At 31.8% G+C, this 11,350-nt stretch overlaps 1 non-coding gene across 1 annotated transcript; it reads right to left on the bottom strand.

Moving 5' to 3' along the window:
- Positions 1-9,739: 9,739 nt before the first annotated feature.
- LOC149494183 (small nucleolar RNA R71) lies at positions 9,740-9,845 on the bottom strand. The gene has a single exon (XR_016322339.1). It is a non-coding gene; the product is annotated as a small nucleolar RNA R71 (small nucleolar RNA).
- Positions 9,846-11,350: the final 1,505 nt, after the last annotated feature.

Genomic DNA, 11,350 nt, shown 5'->3' with positions numbered 1-11,350 from the left:
TGAATAAGAAATCAAGGTTTAAAGGTTATTAGGGATTTTGACTTCACTTAATTTTATCCAGTTTATCCTATTAGTTTGTTAATCAATTTTAATTATTCAAGAAGGAGAAATAACTCTAAAATCGCTAATAAGCTTTCTCGATATTTTATTAGCTATTTTAACCTAATTCAATTACCCATCTCTGGATGACGCAACCGAACATAGATTAAATCATTAAGTTCTTATGATTATTCAGGAATCCATAAATTAAAGCCTTTAATTTTATGAAAATCTCTCATGAGTCAAACCATTTAGCTCTCGTATCAAGTTGTTATTCCCATGAAATTTATTAACGTGTTCATATAAAAAACCCTTCTCTCGACAGTGATTAATGAAATAAATCAGTCCAGAGGAGAAACTCGGCCTGGAAGCATTAAGATTAATAATAAATTTTACTTGAATAAAGAAAATCATATCTAATATTATAAACTAGAGTTGAATTTAAGCTACATCATATCCCTAGCAAAAGAATTTAGTACGACATCATAAATAAATTAAATTCAACTAAACTGGTAAATAATCCTATAATGAATAATAAACAAGAAGAGATTTTAGAAATAAAAACTAGTCAACGATTGGCTTGAGCGTCTTCCTTGAGTCTTGATGTCAACTTGAATACTTGAAGTCTTAAAGAGAGAAAAAGAAACTAAATAGACTAGAGAACAATAGAATAAAAGATAATAATAACCTAGCTAGTCTCTCTCTTTATATAGACTCATTGGAAAATCTTCACATTCATTTAGGAAAGTGAATCTTTATTGAAAAAGAAATCTTTAGGAGATAGGAAACTGTTTAGACTTTTTATTTCTTTTCAATTAGGACTCTCCCAGCTTCTAGATAGGAATTAAGCTTGATTAGGCACGTCCCATAAGATTCCCATGCAGATTCATACATGCACCATGGGCTAAAGCTGAAATTTTTTGTCCAATTGGAATTCTGCAGATTAGCACGGGGGTGCTAGGTAGCACGCCCTGGGTGTACTCGAATCTGACCCTCATTTGATTTTGCCTTGGAAATAGCACGGGCGTGCTTCTTGTAGGAAATCTTGGATAATTGATTGCTTTTAATTCTCTTTTGCATTTTTGGCTGGTTTCCTATAAAAATCCTACAAAATTCCTCAAGATCAAGTGAAATATGATTCAAGAAAGTTTTAAATAAAAATATAAATAAAACTAAATAAAAACTAATTAAAAATACTCAAAAATCTAGTAAAAATTATATTAAAAATATTATAAAAATAACACCTATCAATATTCAAAGAGAAACTTATGGAAAACAATTCCATAATCAAACTCCCTTTGAAATTCATTGCAATACCATTTCTTCATATATGTTATAAAGATCACCCAAAGTTTGAAGCCAGATTGTCAGGGAAGAATTGGGAAAAAATGGTATGAATATTAGTTGTTATTATTTGCACAATATATAATATATGAATATGCTATTTAGTAAATAAAATTTTATGTTAAATCATTATTGAGAATACTTTGATTATCTTAAACTTCTCAAATGTATATGCAACATATTCCTAGTAGTTTTTGTGGAATAGCTTAGATTGTACGAAGCCCAGCAGAAAGATTTTGATATACTGGCTGAAGATTGTGGAAGGTTTAAAATAATTTTTTTAGTGAGAAAGAATGGAGAGAGAGAATTGAAGTGTGGAATAGAGCGAGGTTGGAAAGAAATATGTGACTCTCAGTCACTGAAAGAAAATGGCCATATTATTTTTGAGTTGATAGATGCTACCAATTATGTTTTCATAATGAAAGTTGTTAAATGAGTAAGTTGAAGTGAAGATTCAGTGTTCTTAATGTCAATTATATTTTAATTTTTAAACCATATTTTAGTGATGTATACTTGACTAATAGCATATTCACGATAACATATTCAATAAAAGAGTGCTCTAAAAATATTAAAAAGGCTTCAAAAAAGTAATCTTTCATTAATCTTAAGCAAATCATACATATTATATCAGGTATGGGAAGCAATGTAATACAATTCTTAAAAAAACTTCAACTACCATCTTTAAGGTTGTGAAATGTTTAAAGGGAAGAAAATATGGAAATATTGACTAAAAAGAGCATAATTCAGCAGTATTCTTTGTCATTATGAATTTCAACTTATCATTGTTCTATAACTCATTGTCTTTTACAAATCGGTGCCATTTGTTTTCAAATCTTGCCCTCCACATTGGACCTTTGAGAATATAAGTAACATAAAGCACGTTCCATCCCCTGACTATTCCTAGAGCAAACATCCACACATCTCTGTTTTCTTTACCAAGCAAAGTCCTTGAGAAATGCATAGGAATGTTCTACCATTTATTAGAATTTAGAAAATTCTTAATTAATTTCATTAGTGGTAAAGAAATATAATTTTAGTTTTTTCAAAGAAATATGTTATTTTATGAATAATGAAACTCACAATTTGCTGATGCTAGTCACATGTATCCATCTTCTTATTGAAGCTTAGAGGTAATGGCATTATAACTTTTTAATTTTTGATATCAAAGTGGTTGTTATGATCATCATCAACCTGAATAATGGTTGGCTTATGATCCAGGTAAATCTCTGCCATGTTGTGGTTGAAAATCCTAATGTTCATCCTATAAGGTGGTTGGAATTCAAATCATATAATGGATATAGGAGACATTTTGAAAGCTGATATGATATCTGGTATTCCACCAGCCAGATAGTAGATACCATCTTGTTCATCAAAAGTAACTCGAATGCGCCAGAAAAAGGCAGAAACATTAGGTATTCTGATGTTCATGTTTAGAGATACAGGTGTTTGATATCTTTTAATGAATTGGGGAAGTAAAGGCTATATGATGAAGATGACATTAGATATTAATAAATTAGAACAGGATTTTACCTAAGATATATATTATTAACAGAATATATAATAAGAAATAGGTAAGGAAGGGTAATTGATTGAAATGGTAATTAAAACTTGCCAGTCTTTGTTCACAACCTAAGAATGGAATGGTGAACTTCATATGTTTGCTATGGTGTCTGGTTCCTCTGATATAGAGTTGCAGAATTGAAAAACTTTTTTGGGAAAAAAAGAAGAAAGAAAGATGATTTTAAACTTGAAGTTGAAGGAATGTGGGACTAAAGTTAATAGAACCTTATGAGACAAATAATTACTTGATAATATCAATGCAATTAATAAAAGTTACCAGCGTTTTTGGAGGGACTGTAACTATGTAAGGTGCCAAGAACTTGATGTTGATGTTTGCTTTACAACTAAAAAGGTATAAACTTCTTTGTTGTATGTAGCATTAGTTGTCGTTTTAGTTTTGTTTGTTGTTGTATGAATTTAACACGTTTTTTTATAATTATGTCAGTGTCGTTTGGTATGAAAAGTTTTGAATTAAATAAGCCATTTTTTAAATTTAACTAAATAAGATCTTGATTTTTTTTAAAAAAATTATAATAGAAAAGGTGTCAAAGTAAAAGTATAATTTTCATTACGCTAAATTGATTTATTGTTAACTAAGTTTATCGGACATACAATCTTACTTTAAATTCTTATTTATAGTTATTGGTATGGATTATATATAGTTTATAAGTGAACCCCAATATTAGATTTTTTTTTTTTTTTAATTTAGTAGAATGATTGGCACACGAACTTTGATCTTTAAGTCTATATAAATAGCTCATACCAACAATTCAAACGTATAATTAGAAATTATTCTATAAGTGGTTGAAAATATATATTTTGTAAGTTAATCCTTAAATTAGGTTTTTGTCAATTTAATTCAGTGAAATACTTGGCATAATGACCTTGCTCATTCCAGTTATTTAAGTAGTCACACTAATAGATCAAACATACAATCATAAATTAGATTTTGATTTTATAGTTATTGGTATGGATTATATATAGTTTATACAGTTTATAAGTGAACCCTAATTAGATTTTTTTTTTTTTTTTTAATTTACTAGAATAATGGCACACGAGCTTTGATGGTCAAGTCTATATAAATAATTCATATCAATAACTCAAACGTGTAATAAGAAATTATTCCGTAAGTGGTTAAATATATATTTTGTAATTTAATCCTTAAATTAGATCTTTGTCAATTTAATTCTGTGATATACTTGGCAAAATGACTTTGCTCGTTCCAGTTATTTAAGTAATCACATCAATAATTCAAATATCTAATCATAAATTGGATTTGGCAGAATGCATAATTTTCCCCCTGAACTTTTCTCAAATCGCCATTGTGCCTCTCAACTTTGCGGGGGGACCGCTTGTACCCTTTAAGTTGCGTTTTTGTAGCTTTTGTACCCCTTGACACGCTGTAAAAGAGTTGTGTTAACTCAAACATAGATAATAGCGTGAACTCCTTAAATTTTATCCAACATGGAAAAAACGACATTGTTTTACATTCTTAAGATCATTCTAACTTCATCTCTCATCCTCTCTCTCAATTTTTCTCTCTATTTTTCCCCATGTCATTCTCTCAAGAGATCTATCTCGCTCTTCTTCTTCTTCTTATTTGTTTCTCTATAATCAAAACCAAACCAAATGATAGGTGTTATTTTATGGTATTTTAATATAGTTTTTATTAAGAATTTTAGTATTTTTAATTACTTTAATTAGTTTTTATTTAGTTTTATTTTTGTTTAAAGCTTCATTGAATCACATTTCATTTGATCCTGAGGAATTTTATAGCATTTTTGTAGAAAACCAGCTAAAAATGCAGAAAAGAGTGTAATTTATTATTGAACTTGTTGGCTCAAGGGTCAATTTCTAATCTCGGATTTTGATGATTAATACAAAACAAATAAATTTAAATTATGTTATTTGTGCTAATTTATTTTATGCAGAATTACTATGGAAAAAAATCGTACAAGGCAAGTCCTACATTGAGTGTGAAGATATTCGAAGAACCTAGTAACTGGGTATTTAGGATACTTTGTAGGATAGAGAGAAAATCCACATATGAGCACAAAAATTATTTTTCTCTCTCAAAAATATTTTTCGGAAAATTAGATTTCTTCAAAATAATTTCTATCGTAAAAATATTTTATTTTTCGAAAATATTCTTTAAATCGAAATGATTTATTTTCCTAAAACTAAAGAGATTTCTTCTGTAATGTTTTTGGTAATAAAATCATACACTTTTCGGAAATATATTTTGAAAGATCTAAAGTACTTAGATTTATTTTCTTACCTTAAAAACGAAGGAGAATCTTTTTCGTTTTTAGTAAGAGCATCCTTCCGTAAAAATATTTTCCAAATATTGCTGCCGAAAATCTTTTGATCAAAGGAAAGTAAAATCGTGTTTTATTCTCTTACCAAAAAGGATAAAATAAACTTTTGGTAACAAAGATTTTCATATCTTCTAAACAAGGAAAGAAGATATTCTGATTTCAAAATAAAATCTCTTTCCAAAGGCGACAGCTTCTTAGTTCTCCATATAAAGGAGCTTTCACGTCTTAAACATTGGTGAAGTAAGAGTTTTTGTTTTAAGATCATTTTCTCATTGATCAAATCCTTATCTCTCAAAACTTACTCTCTACCCCCATTTTCTTTTCATCTCTACTCTTAACATTTTCAATATTTAAAGTGAAAAGAATTTTTTACAATTACTTTTGAAAAACAGTTCTGTGTTCTAATCGATCTTCTAATCTGATAAAACTGTTTTCCTGTGCTTATATGGGCGTTTCTTTCTTCTATTTAGATTCTGTAATCTATAGTAGACAGGCTCTTTATTTGTTAAACTTTTGTGTGTAATAGCTTAGGTTAGAAGCTATTGAGATAGAGGTTATCAAGCGACCTTCTCCATGTGTGGGATATTAATGTCTTGAATTGAGTTTTCTGTACTCTGCCAAAAACAGAAAGGGTTGAGGTTAACTAGAACCTTTGGAAAATCTAGTGGGACAAAAGGGTAGATCTAGGAGTTGATCTATTGCCTTGTACTGTTGGTTTGTCTCTTACCCTTTAAAAGAGATAACATAGTTGAGGATCTCAAGATGCGTCTTGGGGAGTGGATGTAGGCGAGTTAGTGCCGAACCACTATAATTCTTTGTGTTGATCTTTTATTTCTGAAGTTTGCTTGATACTGTCTTGATAACACTTTTGTTTAATTTTTAGAAACGCTAAAATTGTTAATGATTCAGATGCTCTAAAACGGTAATAAGTCTTATCTATTCTGAACATTAGAACTCTGGTATTCTAATAAAGTGAATATACCATGTTCTAACTGTTGTTCTATTCACAATATATTTCACTGATTGGGTTTCTAATTAATTTTCTAAACTTTATGAGGATGTTCTAATCCTGATAGCTTTCCATCATAAAGTCATTCTAATATTTGATTAAGGCTCTGTGAAGAAGTTCTGAATTTAATAACTGTCTTTCACATAGCTTTATATGATTTCTCAAACTCTATGAGGAAGTTCTAATTTCAATAGCTTTCCTTCATAAAGAAGCTCTGATAGTGTATAAGTCAGTGTAAAGCTGTTCTAATCAATAGCTGCACTTTGCACATACTTTCTATCTTTTGTAATTAGAACATTGTGAGGTGATTCTAATTCATATTCTATTCTCACAAAGTTCTGTGTGTTTTCCGCTGCACTTAGAATTCTATATTTTGTTTAGAATTTATAAAATTTATTTCAGTTTTTAGAAAACCCAATTCACCCCCCTCTTGGGTTGTGCCATTCATATACGGGACCCACAATCTGGTATCAGAGCCTTGGCTCTTGACTTATCGAAGCTTAACCGCTTAAGAGATAAGATCCCATGGCAACCCCACTTCCTCTTTCTTCTTTAGAAGGACAATCTGTTTCTAGACCTCCTTTGTTCAATGGCTCTAATTACTCTTACTGGAAAACTAGAATGGAGAATTTCATGAAATCAGTTGATATAAACTGCTGGAGAAATGTTATCACTGGTCCTCGTATTCCCATGAAAACTGTAGGAGATGAGCTAGTTAGAAAGACAGAAGAAGAATATACTGATGCTGACTGGAATGACATTGCTGTAAATGCAAAAGCCATTAATATTCTTCATTGTGCTTTAGATGCAACTGAATACAACAAAGTGTCTGGATGTAAATCTGCGACAGAGGTATGGGAAAAACTTAAAGTCACCTATGAGGGTACAGATAGGGTAAAAGAATCCAGAATAAATATCCTTTGGAGAGAATATGAAATGTTTAGTATGAAAGAAGGGGAAACTATTGCAGAATTAAATTCTAGATTTACCAATATAGTTAATCCTTTGAGAACTCTCGGAAAGGAAATTTCAGAAGATGAGCTTGTTAAGAAAATCCTTAGAATTCTACCTAGAAAATGGGATTCTATAGGAACTGTCATGAATTACAAAGAGACTCCCGTCACTTATGATTATCTTATAGGAGCTCTTGTTTCAGAAGAAATGAAATCTTCCTTGACAATGGAAGATAAGAAAAAGAAAGGACTGGCTTTGAGGGTAGATTCTAGTGAAGAAAGTTCTTCTGATCTTGATAGTGATGATTTAGCACTTGTTGCTAAAAGATTTAAAAAGTTCTATAGAAAGAGTGGAAGGCCACAGAAAAAGTTCAACAAAAAGAACTTTCCACCTAAGAATGGGAACTTACCAAAGAAAGAACCTTCTGAAGTGGTTTGTTATGAATGCAACAAACCCGGACATATCAAGCCCAATTGTCCTAAATTGAAAAAGAAGTCAACGAAAGAGAAGCTGAAGCAGGCTTTCGTGGCTGCTTGGAGTGATTCAGATGATTCTAATCTTGAAAGCCACAGCGATTAAGAAGAAATTGCTAATATCTGTCTAATGGCTATTATCGATTCTGAATCTAAAGAAATCAGCACTCTGACTTCAACACAGAAAGCTGAAATCAACGAAACAAATGCAACGATCCATGAGAATGATGAAAGCACTGTAAGTATTTTTGAACCCGAATCAGAAAGTGATCTTCTAAATACTTACAATAATCTTTGCAATGAGTTTGAAAAACTTGTTAGAAAGCATAAAGTTCTAAAGAAAGATTTCAGAAAATTAAAATCTGAAAGTAATCATTTAAAAGATGCTTTTTATCAAGAAGTTACATGCAAAGATCTTATTATAGAAATCAAAGATCTTAAAAGTTGCAATAATTGATTTTCTGAAAATCTGACACATCTTGAAGAAAAATGCAAAAATCTGAATTCTGAAAATGAATCTTTGAAAACTGAGATTAGAATTCTAAAGTCAATTTCAGAATCATTTTCTAAAGAGAAGACAAGTTCTAATAGCATTTCTAAACTGAATCGTGTTTCTAATCAGAAAAATGCTGTTTTTAATGTTGTAACTTTAGAACATCAAAGTTTCAACAGAAAGAAAAATCATAGTGCACCTGTTACCACTAATCCTCCAAGACCAAATATGAGTTGGGTACCTAAATCTGCTTGATCTTTTCAGGTGTGCCTAAGGAGTGAGCTGAAAACAGAGATGTGGTACATGGACAGCGCTTGCTCTAGGCATATGACTGGTGACAAAAAGAAGTTCACCAGATTAGAAAAGAAAAAGGGAGGTACAGTAAGCTTTGGAGACAAAGCAAAAGGTAAAATCGTCGGTATTGGTGTGGTAGGTTCTAATCCTTCAATAGAAGATGTATGCTTAGTAGAAGGATTACATTATAACTTGTTAAGTGTGAGTCAGATTTGTGATAAAAATAGAAGAGTGATCTTTGAACCTTCTCATTGTGAAGTTCAGAACATGCATGATAATAAAACCTTATTCGTTGGAAAAAGGTTTGGAAATATATACCTAGTAGATCTCTCTGATATGCATAACCAGGATATATGTTTAGTTTCTATTGATAATTCTAGTTGGTTATGGCGTAGAAGACTTGGACATGCAAGCATGCACCTTATTTCTAAACTGTCTAAGAAAGATTTGGTTCGTGGTTTGCCAAAGTTGAAATTTGAAAAAGATCACATTTGTGATGCCTGTCAAATGGGCAAATAAACCAGAACTTCTTTTAAATCCAAGGGCATGGTTTCTACTTCTAGACCTTTAGAATTGCTACACCTTGATTTATTTGGTCCAATTACTCCTTCTAGTCTTGGAGGAAAATTCTATGTATTTGTTATTGTAGATGATTACGCAAGATTCACCTGGACACTCTTCCTTAGAAATAAGGATGAGTCATATGACATGTTTGTTCATCTGTGCAAGAGAATACAGAATGAGAAAGGATACAACATCACGGCAATTAGAAGTGATCATGGAGGAGAATTTGAAAATCAGAAATTCAATGCTTTTTGCAACGAGACAGGAATCTTCCATAACTTCTCAGCACCTAGAACACCTCAACAAAATGGAGTGGTGGAACGCAAGAATAGAACACTTCAAGAGATGGCCAGAACCATGCTAAGTGATTCTAAACTACCAAAGTATTTCTGGGTAGAAGCAGTTAACACTGCCTGTTATATTCTAAACAAGGCTTTGGTAAGATCTGAACTTAAAAAGGGGACATATCTCTACCAGGAAGGCAGCAGATTGTGCCACCACGGCCCAATAATAACAATAGAAGACATCAACCTCCTGTCCGCACCTTGCAAGAATACACAACTCCTTCTCTTAATGGAGCCACCTCAAGTATCACCAGGCCTATGGTGGAAGCTAACATGGGAGTTTTACTACATGGAAGGAACTAGCCTAGAAATTTTTGGCGAAATTCTTTCCATCTTCAAAGACCACAAAGCTTCGCAATAAGATAATAACTTTTGCCCACCATTATCAAGAGAGTTGTATGAAGCTTAGGAGAGATTTAAGGACCTATTGAGGAAGTTTCCACATCATAGCTTACTCAAGTGGTTACAGGTATAAACTTTTTATAATGCATTGTCTCCTAAAGTAAAGATTACTTTAGATGTAGTTGCTAGTGGATCTTTTGAAAGAAAGGGAATTGATGAGGCATATGATATGATTTAAAGAGATGGCAAGCAATAGCGATTATCAAAACAACTCTGAAAGGAAGAAGCCTGCAGGAGTTCATGAGATTGATGCCATTACCGCACTCAATGCCAAAGTGGACAATATGGTAAGGAAGTTGGATTTCTTGACTATTAACTCTATTAATTCTATTGTTGTGAACCCCTCCCCAAAACATCATAGCATATGAATGCATGTGACTAAGGAAGAAATGCACGTGATGTGTGAGTCGCCACCTTGTTTAATTGTTTTAGGGTAAACTAGGAAAAACCCTAAGTGACTCCAATTTTAATTAACCTAATTACTAGATTAATTAACCCAATGTTAAAGCATGGTCTACAAACCCGAGATGGATCCCGAGACTATGTCATGCTGATGAACTAACCTATGAATGAATGCTTTGCAAAGAGATTAATGTAATTTGAACCAATTTTAAGTGATTGCGACTTGCCGCTCGGGGTTAAATCCCTAACGTGCCTACGTACTTCCGTTTGAATGGAAGATCAAAGTCAACGTAGTTCGATTGGCCTCTTTTAGAGGGCTTTGAATGGGGATGCTTTATGCATGATTGTGTGTATGCTTTGTGCATTTTTGTTTAGGCATTTTGCCAAAGATTGATTGATTTTTTTTAGGCATTTGATGCCAAAAATGTTGACTTTAATGGCTTTTAGCCAAAAGGATTGATTTAGGCAATTGTTGCCAAAAAATGTTGTGATTTAGGCGATTGTCGCCAAAATGCTTGATTTTAAGGCTTTTAGCCAAAAGATTGATTGATTTGAAGGCTTTTAGCCAAAAAGGTTAATTTAGGCAATCTGTTTGCCAAAAGATGATTATTTAGGCGATTGTCGCCAAAATGATTGATTTAAGGCTTTTAGCCAAAATAAGTTGATTAATTTTAGGCATTTTGCTAAAGAATTGATTTAAGCGTTTTGTCGCTGAAAGTAGTTAATCTAGTTTATAGGCAATGTGTTTGCCAAAAAAATTGATTAACTGGATTGTAATGTAGGCAATTTTATCGCCAATAAAAATGTGTTTGAATTAAAGCTTTTTAGCCACAATTATTGATTAATTGGACTTAAGCTAGATTTGTTTGAAATAAAGGCGATTATACCATAGCTATTAATTAACTAGGTATTTTAAGCCAATATTGTCGAATTTAGGCCTTTAATACCACGATTATTTATTAACCGGGCATTTGGCCTAAACTTATTTATTTGAGGCAGTTTATTTGCCTAAAGATGTCATGAATGCATTTATGCAGTTATAGAATTATTAGGAGTAGAAGAGAAGAATGTATGAAATGCTAAAATTAAATAGGCAGAGTTTTAGTTCATGTACCTGATTTAATCGACGGCCACTTCTTAACTCCAGGTTAAGC

Source organism: Jatropha curcas, chromosome 8 (assembly GCF_041381405.1).
Source record: "Jatropha curcas cultivar XTBG-Jc1 chromosome 8, XTBG_Jcur_1.0, whole genome shotgun sequence".
Lineage (NCBI taxonomy): Eukaryota > Viridiplantae > Streptophyta > Magnoliopsida > Malpighiales > Euphorbiaceae > Jatropha > Jatropha curcas.
The sequence above is the reverse complement of the archived record's forward strand: the minus strand, read 5'-3'. Positions and strand labels throughout refer to the sequence as shown.